The sequence below is a fragment of the Myodes glareolus genome, chromosome 2 (assembly GCF_982192425.1).
Source record: "Myodes glareolus chromosome 2, mMyoGla1.1, whole genome shotgun sequence".
NCBI lineage: Eukaryota > Metazoa > Chordata > Mammalia > Rodentia > Cricetidae > Myodes > Myodes glareolus.
Genome location: NC_142027.1, coordinates 35,970,635 through 35,983,130, shown reverse-complemented (window position 1 = coordinate 35,983,130; position 12,496 = coordinate 35,970,635). Strand labels below are relative to the sequence as shown.

Genomic DNA, 12,496 nt, shown 5'->3' with positions numbered 1-12,496 from the left:
GATGAAGTTAAACTTTTGTTATTTGCTGACGATATGATAGTATACATAAGTAACCCCAAAAACTCTACCAAAGAACTCCTACAGCTGATAAACACCTTTAGTAATGTGGCAGGATACAAGATCAACTCCAAAAAATCAGTGACCCTCCTATACACAAAGGATAAAGAAGCAGAGAGGGAAATCAGAGAAACATCACCTTTCACGATAGCCACAAATAGCATAAAATATCTTGGGGTTACTCTAACCAAGGAAGTGAAAGACCTATTTGACAAGAACTTTAAGTCTTTGAAGAAAGAAATTGAGGAGGATACCAGAAAATGGAAAGACCTCCCTTGCTCTTGGATTGGGAGAATCAATATAGTAAAAATGGCAATTCTACCAAAAGCAATCTATAGATTCAATGCAATCCCCATCAAAATCCCATCAAACTTCTTCACAGACCTTGAGAGAACAATAATCAAGTTTATATGGCAAAACAAAAAACCCAGGATAGCCAAAACAATCTTATACAATAAAAGAACTTCTGGAGGCATTACCATCCCTGACTTCAAACTCTATTACAGAGCTACAGTATTGAAAACAGCTTGGTATTGGCATAAGAACAGAGAAGTCGACGTATGGAATCGAATAGAAGACCCAGATATTAACCCACAAACCTATGAACACCTAATTTTCGACAAGGGAGCTAAAGGTATACAATGGAAGAAGGAAAGCATCTTTAACAAATGGTGCTGGCATAACTGGATGTCAACCTGTAAAAGAATGAAAGTAGATCCATATCTATCACCATGCACAAAAATCAAGTCCAAATGGATTAAAGACATCAACATTAATCCGTCTACTTTGAACCTGATAGAAGAGAAAGTGAGAAGTAGTCTACAAGATATAGGCACAGGAGGCCACTTCCTAAGTAGGACCCCAGTAGTACAGACAACAAGAGCAACAATGAATAAATGGGACCTACTGAAACTGAGAAACTTCTGTAAAGCAAAGGACACTGTCACTAAGACAAAAAGGCTGCCTTCTGACTGGGAGAAGATCTTCACCAATCCCTCATCAGACAAAGGTCTGATCTCCAAAATATACAAAGAACTCAAGAAACTAGACACTAAAACTCTAATTAACCCAATTAAAAAATGGGGTGCTGAACTGAACAGAGAATTCACAACAGATGAACTTCGAATGGCCAGAAGACACTTAAGGTCATGCTCAACCTCCTTAGCGATCAGGGAAATGCAAATCAAAACCACTTTGAGATACCATCTTACACTTGTCAGATAGCTCAACTCAAAACCACAAATGATAGCCTATGCTGGAGAGGATGTGGGGTGAGGGGAACACTCATCCATTGTTGGTGGGAATGCAACTTGTGCAGCCACTGTGGAAATCAGTGTGGCGGTTTCTCAGGAAACTGGGAGTCAACCTCCCTCAGGACCCAACAATTCCACTCTTGGGAATATACCCTAGAGATTCCCTAACATACTACAAAAGCATTTGTTCTACTATATTCATAGCAGCACTATTTGTAATAGCCAGAACCTGGAAACAGCCTAGGTGCCCCTCAATAGAAGAATGGTTAAAAAAGGTGTGGAACATATACACATTAGAGTTTTACTCAGCGGTAAAAAACAATGACATCTTGAATTTTGCATGCAAATGGATGGAAATAGAAAACGCTTTACTGAGTGAGGTAAGCCAGACCCAAAAAGAGGAACACGGTATGTATTCACTCATAAGTGGATTCTAACCATAATTAAAGGTCTTTGAGCCTATTATTCGTGATCCTAGAGAAGCTAAATAAGAAGATGAACCTGATGAAGATTATTTAGCTATCCACCAGGAGGTAGGAAATAGACAAGAGTCCCAGGTAACCTCGGGTGCATGGGGGGAGGGGAGGGAGGGTTGTTGGAAGGGGAGAAGGTTAGAGAGAAGGGAGTAGGGGAGGAATGGGGAAAGCTCGGTGGACCGGGATGGGGGGGAGGGAGGAAGGATGAATATGGGATCAGGGAAGAATATAAGGGAGTCATTTTAGGGTTTACAGAAGACTTGATTATATATGGGATCCCAGGTCCAAGGAGAGATCCCCAGATTGTTCTCTGGACAAAGGAGAGGGTGCCTGAACCGGCCTTGGCCCATAACCATACTGATGAATATTTTGCTTATCACCATAGATCCTTCATCTGGCGAAGAATGGTGATAAAGACGGAGACCCACATTGGAGCACCGGATTGAGCCCCCCAAGGTCCAAATGAGGAGCAGAAGGAGGAAGAAAATGAAAAAGGAAATAAGGACTGCGAGGGATGCTATCACCCTTATATGTATATCACCTTATATGTATATCACCTTATATGTATATCACCCCTATACAAGGGGACGGATCTAATGAGAGTTTACCAAGGCCAGTTGGACTGGGACTGAACGAGGACATGATCTAACCAGATTCTCGGAATTTGGCCGGATTCTCTGAATGTGGCTGGCCCAAAGTCTTTCTGAAAAGCCATTGACTATGACACTGGGACTTGTTTCCTCTGCATATACTGGATTTTGAGGATCCAGTCTGTTTGGATACTCACCTTCCTGGACCTGGAGGGAGGGGGGAGGAACTTGAACTTCCCACAGGGCAGGAAACCCTGACTGCCCTAAGGGATGAAGAGGGAGGAGGAGAGGGAGTGGGGGGAGTGGGAGGGTGTTGGGAAGAGGGGCGGAAATGGAAACTTTTATAATTTAATAAAATTACTTTAAAAAAAATAAAATAAATAAAATAAAATATGGTCAGTTTACCATAGATCACTTCCTTTAGAGAAAAGATTCTCTCTACAAATAACTATAAATTGCCAGAAGTTCCTCAGCAAAACTGAAGAAGATAACAAGAGACGGAAAGACCTTCTATGTTTCTGTGTTGATAGAAGTGATGTTATAAAAATGACCATCCTAACCGAAGCAATGAGCAGACTCAATGCAGTTCCCATCAAAATTCCAACACAGTTCTTCACAGAAATTGAAAAATAAGCTTAAATTTCATCTGGAAGCATGGACTCCTTTTCTATATTGTTTCAGGATATCCTAGCCCCACTCTGCCACTAAATATGGCCAGGGTCATTTAGTAATTCAGCTCAGATTTTTGTACCTAAACTTCCAGGAGGAACATTGAAAATACTGACTTTTTCCATCCTTAAGGCCTCGGGTCTTCCTGTACAAGCAGAGAAGCCTTTCTCCTGGGAACAGAGCTTGTGGTTGGAGACCCATGAGAGTGGAAACTTTGACTAATACTTTTTAATGCAAGATGGTGACCTGATCCTATCCCTAACCTGGCATAAGTTCAGGGCAATCTGAGACATCATTTCCTTACTTCAGGGTCTTTAACTCTCCATGGGAGATAAATAGGAAGAGGACATTTTAAATAACTTCTTCCAGAGGGACCATATTTAAGCTTTAATGTGACTGATATCTTGCTTACCCATCTGTCAAAGATGTACTTAAATCTCAAATGATTATGACATCTAAGCTTCTTGGCAGAAACAAACACTAGCAGGAAGATACTGATTTTTTAAAAGATTTATTCATGCGATTTTATGTAGATGAGTGTTTTTGCTTGCACGCCTATGTGCTCCAGTTGTGTGCCTGGTACCTAGAGGTGTCAGAAGACAGTATTGGATCTAGAAACAAAGTTACTGGGAATTGAACACAGGTCCTCTGCAAGAGCAACAAGTGCTCTTAACCTCTGAGTCATCTCTCCAGCCCCCCAAGATACTGATTCTTAACCGTTTTATACATGAAAGGAATAGAAACACGTCTGTAGTATAGCTTGGCCCTAACGTCTTCCTCAGCATCAATGACTCAGACACCAGAAGTTAGATAGAAGGCATACAGCAGACTCGTTTATTTAAAAATCGGAAAGAAACATATACATCTTCCCAGAACCCAGGCATTCTGAGCCATTGACATTGCATGGTTGTCCCTCATTGGCTAGGCATGATCAGAAACCTGACAATGCCACACAGACTCCAAACTGGCTCCTCTCAGTTTAGTAGGCCTTAACTTCCACAGGATGCTGCCTGAAGGTCTAGCAGCTTGGCCTCTGGCCAAGCCAGTAGACACCGGCAGCCTTGGTGAACCCCGCACCCCACTTGGAGGCCCAGGTCTACTGAGCTTCTACCTTGCATGCCAGTGGGACCAAATGGAAGAACAGTGATTATTGAATAAGTTGAGAAAGTCCCAAAGTAACAAAAGATCGGGTCACTGCTGCAAAGTCAGCTGATTTAGAGGAAAAATACAAAAATATCAGAGCTGACTTTACCAGTAACACAAAGGAAGAGGCTGAGGACGTCACTACTACTGCCATTGTACTGGTGCATTCTATTGCCAGGGAGGGTATTGAGAAAATCAGTAAAGGGGTGAAATTCAGCAGAAATTCAGAGAGGTGTTATGTTGCTATTGTTGTTGTAATTGCTGGAAGAGCCATTGGCCAGCGCCCCTTCAGACTCCAAACCTGCTGCTGTTTCCTGGGCCTGACTCCTGCTTTATTTGCAATGTCTCTCACTGACACCAAATCTCCTGGACCCCCTCAGGCTGAGCACCTCAGTTAGTCAGCACCTCAGCCTCCATCGCTCCCTCCCCCATCCCAAAGCTCAGCATGCTGTTCAGGATGCTGAGCTCAGCTACCTACCAACTTTTCCTCCCTTGCCACTCCTAGACCAGCTTCTGTTTCCCCCAGGTATAAGTTCACTTTTATGAGACTAAAAGTGAGAATAACAGTCCCGTGTCATCTAGCTCTTCAGCCCCCACTACAACTTCATATTCTTTATTTTCTTCATATGTCCTCTGCAGCAGATCCAACAGCAGTGGACAGCAACTAAGGTGATTCTTCCGGTGTTAATGGATCTTAAGCGTCCTTCTCCCAGTCCTCCATAGGAGGTTACTCCTGCCTGGTTATCTCTAATTCAAAAGCCAATTCCCAACCCCATCCCCCACCCCTGGCAGATTGAATTCTCTTTGAGAATTAGTAGTCAATGATGGGTAAGAACCATTTGGCAAAATAACCTAAACAGGCACAGTCAGGTTGCTGAGCCTTCCTGAAGTGGAGTCAACAGGACCTGGACAAAGAACTCTGGCTCCCACTGAGCACCTATATAATAAATAAAAAATGGTAGATATGTAGGAAGTTAAGGACCACCAGGCCAAGAGGAGCCACTGGAGTCTGCCTGGCACTGTCAGAGGTTATGATGGTGCCTAGTCAATGAAGAGTGACCATGCAATGCTGCCTAAATGCCTAGCAACAGATAATGTCAGAGATCCTGATCATGCCTAGTCAATGAGGCAAAACCATGTGATGTTAAGGAATTGGAACGCCTGGGTGCTGGGAGGGTATACAAGTTTTTCCCATTGTTAAATAAATCTGGTGCATCCCTGTCACTGGACTCCCAGCATCTGTGTTGTTGATGTCATGTCTTCTCACCCCATCACCCAAGGATGGCTTTAGGACCCAGCTATACTGAGGTTCTTTCTCCTTAAAACATTACCATTGGACACATTGGTTCTATATTCTTTTCCTTTTCCTACTACAATTTTTCCAGTTATTAGTTTTCTCCTGATTATACAATATAGTGTTTCCTTCTTGTGAATATTACTTTAGATGTACTAAATAATGGTATTAAAATATTGCTTTCTCCATGAAAAATCAATAGTATATAAATAAAGAACCAAAAAGGACACTTAATGATATCAGCAAATTACTTTAAAAGTCAACTGTAGACCAAGCAGTGGTGGTGTATGCCTTTAATCCCAAGACTTGGGAGGCAGAGTCAGGCAGATCTCTATGAGCTCAAGGCAAGCCTGGTCTACAGGACAGCCAAGACTATTTCACAGAGAAACCTTGTCTCAGGGGGAAAAAAAGTCAACTGTAATCTTTAAGAACTTGTTAGGGTAGAGGTTTGGTTCCTCTAACAAAGATCTTTATTTATTATTTTTATTGAGCTCTACATGTTTTTCTCCTCCCCTCCCTGCCTCTCCCCTCCCCAGTTCAACCCTCCCCACAAGGTCCCCATGCTCCCAATTTACTCAGGAGATCTTGTCCTTTTTTACTTCCCATGTGGATTAGATCTATGTAAGTCTCTCTTAGGGTCCTCATTGTTGTCTAAGTTCTCTGGGATTGTGATTTTTTGGCTGGTTTTCTTTGCTCTATGCCCCTTGAACAAAGAATGGATAAGAAAATATGTGGTCTATTTGCACAATGGAGTACTACACAGCAGAAAATAATAAAGACATCTTGAATTTTGTAGGCAAATGGATGGAGATAGAAAAAGTCATTTTGAGTGAGGTAACCCAGATGCAGAAAGACAATTATAATATATTTCATAAGTCGTTTTTTTAAACAAAATCTTTTTATGTACCTCTAGAATTCATTGGCATAGTCGACTTGTTGTTGTTGTTGTTGTTGTTGTTAGACAGGGTTTCTTTGTGTAGCCTTAGGTGACCTAAAACTAGCTCTATATACCAGGCTGGCCTCAAACTCACAGAGATCCAACTGACTCTGCCTTGCAAGTGCTGGGATTCAAGACCTGTGCCATCACCACTAGGTTTAAAATTTGGCTCTCTTGACTCTTAAATTAGAAACACTTGTCTGTGCAATACATAGTAACCAGGTAATTGTACTATACTAAAAGTACAAAATATTTCCCCCTATTTTTTTAAGCAATGATAATCAGTTGCTGAAGAGGAGAGTGAAAGAGAGCAGAAGTCCAAGGATGGAGAAAGGGGCTATGAAAATGTTGTCTTCTAGACATGACAAGGCTATACACTCATGAATTCACAGCACCTCAGACTCTTTCTGAACAAGACCTACCTAAAATCAATTAAGCTAAAATTCCAACAGAGGTGAAGGGAGGGGCTCCAACAGTCGCAATCCTTACTGAGGGGCTATTAGCCTGTGAAAGCTGTTGGGAGAGATGGAGCCATTCTTCTCTGATGATATAGATGTTATAAGGTTTACCAAGCACCGATTGATAGCTCCACAACCGTGTACATATATATGAGCAGTGCTAGTTGAACTTATTGAGCTTCAACAGAGAAGGAGTAGTGAGAAGGAGAGAGGAGGAAAGGAGAAGGGAGGAATAAGAAATGAAATTTGGAGGGGATTATAGAGGGACTACATAGAAAGTTAGTGTGGAAAACAACGTGTATATATGAACATATCTTATTGTATTTATGTATGGAGCTCTTAAAGAACAAAAATGTTGCATATACATATATGTACATATTGTATATAATGTAACGAATGTGGAGAGAGACAAAGCATGTCCACATTTCAAATACCCAAGAGCAAGCACCAATAATTTTCAAAGAACTTGCAATACACACACATACACACACACACACACACACACACACACACACACAAATCTAAGTGCCATGATTGTCATCCTAATAATGTCCAAAAACACTGTCACAAATTGGACAATAATTAAGACAATCACAAATGTGACCCTTTCACCTATTTTCTTTGAACAAGGTGTACTTTCATGGGTTCTTTGGTATGTTCAAATCACTGTTAACTTTCAGGACTGAAGGGGAAGACCTAGAAGGTGGGCTTAAAGAAGATTCAAATTCAAACAATACAAACTGTCAAAAAAGAAAAGTTTATCTGTCAGTTTGAAAGAACTTAAAAGACATTGTGGTGCGAAGCAAAATTATCACTACTATTAATTGCATAGGCATATTAAAAAGACCCCAGAATGTGACCTCCTCTAAAACAGAGAATGCATGAAGAAAATGTGTCTTAATCTTCTATTCTGCACTTAAAAAAATGTCAAGTATATCTATCACCTCAATTAACCATAGGAAACAGCTGTCAAAATCTAATTCTTTCCTGACAAGGCATTTATTCTGAAACCAGCAGAGGGAGAAATAGGCAGTTGCTTTAGAAAGAGACAAGTGTCACAGGGGTCTCAGCCCCATGGGGAGTCTTCCATGTGTACGGTACTGATTAGAACCCTGTTGAGTCTACACACTTCCACGCTCAGGGTTTCTTGACTCAGCCTGAAAAAAAGCTAAGACTTTGTGGTCAGGTTAACTTTTGAGTTGAAACTATTACAAAAGGTGTTTTAGAGGCATTTTTCTTTAAGGAATTGTTTGAGCAATTGCAAAGATGAATGCTAATGGTATTTTATAAGCATTTTGGTTGTCTTTATTGTTGTGAAAAATGAATTATGAGAAAGCTTTTTATAAGACAAATGCTACCATAATTAAAGTCCACAGGAGGTTATCCAGGCACTCTGCTACATAGCAAATATTTATTGTGTACTTCTAAACAGCCAAACAAAAAATGTACTCCATGCATTAGGATACACGAACAATTGTACAATTGCAGGTTTAGCCTGGCTAGATGACTCAGTAAGTGAAGGTGTTTACCCCAAAGACTGAAGACATGAGTTTAGTCCTACAAGGTGGAAGGAGAAACTGATCACTGCAGATTGTCCTCTGACCACAGCATATGCTCAGTGCCATGAGCATAAATGCACACAGACACCTACACAAACTACATAAATAAGATATAATTTTTAATGAGAATAGGTTATTTCCCCATCCCTGCATAATTTATTCTGATTACTTTCCTTTCCCCCAATTCTCCCAGATCTTCCCTACTTTTCAACCCTTTCTTTCTCTCTCATTAGAATACAAATGGGCATCAAAAAGAATAATAATAAATACAAATAAAAATAAATATAACTATGATTTTTTAATAATAAAAATGTATGAACTGAGAAGTTTGATCAGCACTTAAAGTGATGGCCAGTCAATCATAAGGACTTTAATTCAGATCTCCAGAAAACAACCAAAATGCATGGTGGGCATGGTAATCCACCTGTAATTCCAGCCCTAGATGGTAAAGACAAAAGATCCTCTAGAGTTAGCTGGCTAGCGAGACAGCCCATACCAGTGACCACTGTGTTTGAGAGACCCTTCCTCAAAGAATATTGTGGAATAGTGATGGGGATGATTCCTGATAATGGTTTCAGATCTCCACATGCAGACAACTTCATTAAGTGATCAACACATGTACTGAAAAACCTGCAAAAACATGCACACATGCACTTATATGCATACCACACACACATACACACACACACATACAAGAAAACCTGGAAAAGTAAAAAAAGCAAAAACTAAAATGCAAATAGATCCTTCCCTCCAGGTAGCTATAAGAAGTAAAAATAACAAGACAGTTATATACTGCAGTAATATAATCATTAAACCAACTAGTCATTAAAAACTATCAATGTATTATATTCAGTTGGTATAATAGGGCTTAGTATCAAATATAGAAATCATTACTTATCTTCAGGTATTTAAAGTAAAATTAAGTAAAATTACCCTAAAAGTTGACTTCCTCAGTTTTAGTAGTTATATTTCCAGAATTCTGTCGCTGTATATGGCTAACAGTTACTGAGCTGCAAGTTTCTATTTCTTCATTGAGAAATCCCACTGGAAAGAACTGAGTTGAACACAGAAATATGTCAATCTCTAGGAATATATTTAAACAACTAAACTGAATCCTTACGTGTAGACCAAATAAATAGAAATTTGATGTATTCTTAAGTTTAGATAATAGGATATCAAAGACAGGGAAACAGCATGACTTGAGTCTACAAGTCAATGGAATGGAGTAAATAGAGAGAGGCAAGGTTAGGTTTATTAATTCATAACTTACTCATTTACTTTTTAAAAACTGCTATTTTATTTATAATTTGTTTAGATTTATGTGCATGAGTGCTTTGCAGGTATGTTTTTACCTGTGCCACATGCAGGCTTGGTGCCCTCAGAGGTCAGAAATGGACATCAAATGTCCTGGAACGGGAGTTGTGAACGTTCAAAACCACCATGTGAGTGCTGAGAGACTAACCCAGGTCTTCTGGATGAACAGCAAGTGCTCCTGACCACTGAGCTATCTATCCAGCCCTAATCAATTACTTTCAAACATAAGACAGCATGCAATAAAAAGAGGAGTTACATATTTTACTAATAAATCTCCATGATTAGAAATTTACATAACAGCATACTAATTTTTAGTTTGTCATGCTGACAAGCATGTCCTAAAAAAGTGGTATGCTGTATGATTTTAAGTGATACACTGATGACATTTTTGTTGGAGTAGCTGTATTTTACAGACATGTAAAAAACGGAAAAAATAAGACACTGGCACTCAGATCTGTTTAAGGACTGTTATCTTGCTCAGGAAGGGAAATGGTTTATGTCCACATGGTATGTGGGGAAAGGGAGCATGAGGAGATCATGCACGTGTACACATGTACATGGATGGCGTTTTCTTCAGTCACTTTCTGCTTTGTTTACTGAGGCAGGGCTTCTAACTTCAACTTTTCTGCCAACCGCTTTGCTCAGGGGATATCCTGTCTCTGACTCCTGGTATTGTATGTGCTCACAAAGCTTACTGATTTCTTTGAAGGTCCTGGGGATCCAAATTCTGGTCTTCAGACTTGGATGGGAACTGCTTTACTCACTGAATTACCCACTGAAGAATGGGTTCACAGCACCTGGGGCTGAATTCTTTACCACTGATAAACTTGCACTAAATCAAGTTTACAGACAGAAACTGTGTTGGAAGTGAGGTCTTTTTTTTTTTCATGTTTTATGGTCATAACAGACATAAGCTTTGGGAAAGTCGTCAAACACATCTTTAAATCCTTATCCATGCATTCAACTTGATTTCTACAAGTAGACACAGATTAGCTATTGGACTAGGGAAATGGCTTATAGGGTGCAGTGTTTGTTATGTAAGCATGACAACCTGACTTTGGTACCCAGGACCAACTTAAAATCCTGGTGCTAATGCAAGCATCTCTAACTCTGGTGCTGGATTGAGGGGAGAGAAGAGGATTCTGAAAGCTGACCTAGATTAGAATCCTGGAGTCAAGTGGAAACAGAATCCCCAGGATGAGTGAGCGACCTTGTCTCTAAAATCATAAGGTGGAGAGACTTATGAAAAATGCCTGATGTTGATCTCTGATCTCCACATGCACACACACACACAAATATAAACACACACACACACATATACACAAGTGTGAACATAAAATTAAAAATGTATCTTTGATATAGGAATTAAGGAAGGCCAATTGTAAGGGACCAAGAAAAAATGCATAGCTTATCAAAATCACTTATATTTTTTCAATCATTACTATTACTAATGACTTCTGCAACATTAATAGAACTTGTGTGTTCTTGGTAGATGCTACCCAGTCCCATTCAGTGGAGATTTTCCCTGTGATCAGCTTGCACTGACCCTTTATAGTTGCCTGAATTTATTTCAATATTCATGATTTTAATAAATTCCCCAAAATTTATTGAAAATAGACTCTTCTCTCATATAGTACATTCAGATCACACTTTCTCCTCCCTCCACTCCTCCAAGTCCTCCAAGCTCTCCCCATCTCTTATCGCCTTTCTTCCCCAGATCCACTCCCTCTCCTTTTCCTCTTCAGAAAAGAGCAGGCCTCTGAGAGAAAATAACCAAACACGACAAAACAAGATACAGTAAGACAAGGCAAACGCTCTCATATCAAGGTAGGACAAGTCAACTCAATAGGAGGAAAAAGGTCCCAAGAGCAGGCAAAAGAGTCAGTAACAGTCCCACTGTCATTGGTAGGAGTTCCACAAAAGCACCAAGCTAACAGCCATATCTATATGCAGGGGACATGGTACAGATCCATTCATGCTCTGTGCTTGCCATGTCCAGTCTCTGTGAGTCCATGTGAGCCCTGTTTAGTTGATTCTGTGGGCCATGCTACCCAAAAAAATTTTAATCTAGCAACTGAATGCAATGCGGAAAAGTGTAATCTGCAATTGAATGCACTGTTTTGCACTTTTCTTTCTTTTCCAATGTCCTCTTTTTGTAGTGCTGTATATCATAGCTAGGAAAATACTGTCACCGAGCTATATCAGCATTACTACAAGACACTCTAATCTGAAAGGAGCAGTTGGAATCAGCTGAAATCGCTCCAAGTTGGAGATAGTGCTGTGCTGGAACAGGGTTAAAGCAATAGCAAGGTCGATGAGTAAATGAGTGCTGTAGATACAAAACAGTGAAAATAGCTAGACTTAAAAAGTTAAGACAGAGATAGAGGAAAGTTGGAACTCCAAAGAAATACTGAAGTTCTCCCGTCTAGGTAGAAGGGCATCAATATATAGTGAGAAGCAGATGTTTGGGAAGGGAGATGATGGGTTTCATTTCAAAAATATTGACTTTGAGGTTATGGCAAAAACTTCAAATCAAGGCATCCAAGAAATCAGCGGGAAGAAGGGCCTGGAGCTATGCAGGAAAGTCAAGAGGGAAGGCTTATAAATCACCAGCACATTGTTAATGATTAAAACAAAGATACCCCATCAGGTTGCCATTGGAGCTAGGATGGAAGAAAGAATTCCTTGGGAGCACCTCTCTGTAGCAGGAGAAGTATCAAAGGCTGTGGTTGAAACTGAAAACAAG

General features: G+C 40.1%; 1 protein-coding gene across 1 annotated transcript in view; it reads right to left on the bottom strand.

The window, feature by feature from the left end:
* Csnk2a2ip (casein kinase 2 subunit alpha' interacting protein) overlaps positions 1-12,496 on the bottom strand; it is a 104,485-nt gene that overhangs the window by 64,757 nt on the left and 27,232 nt on the right. The gene's annotated exons all lie outside the window — the stretch shown is intronic.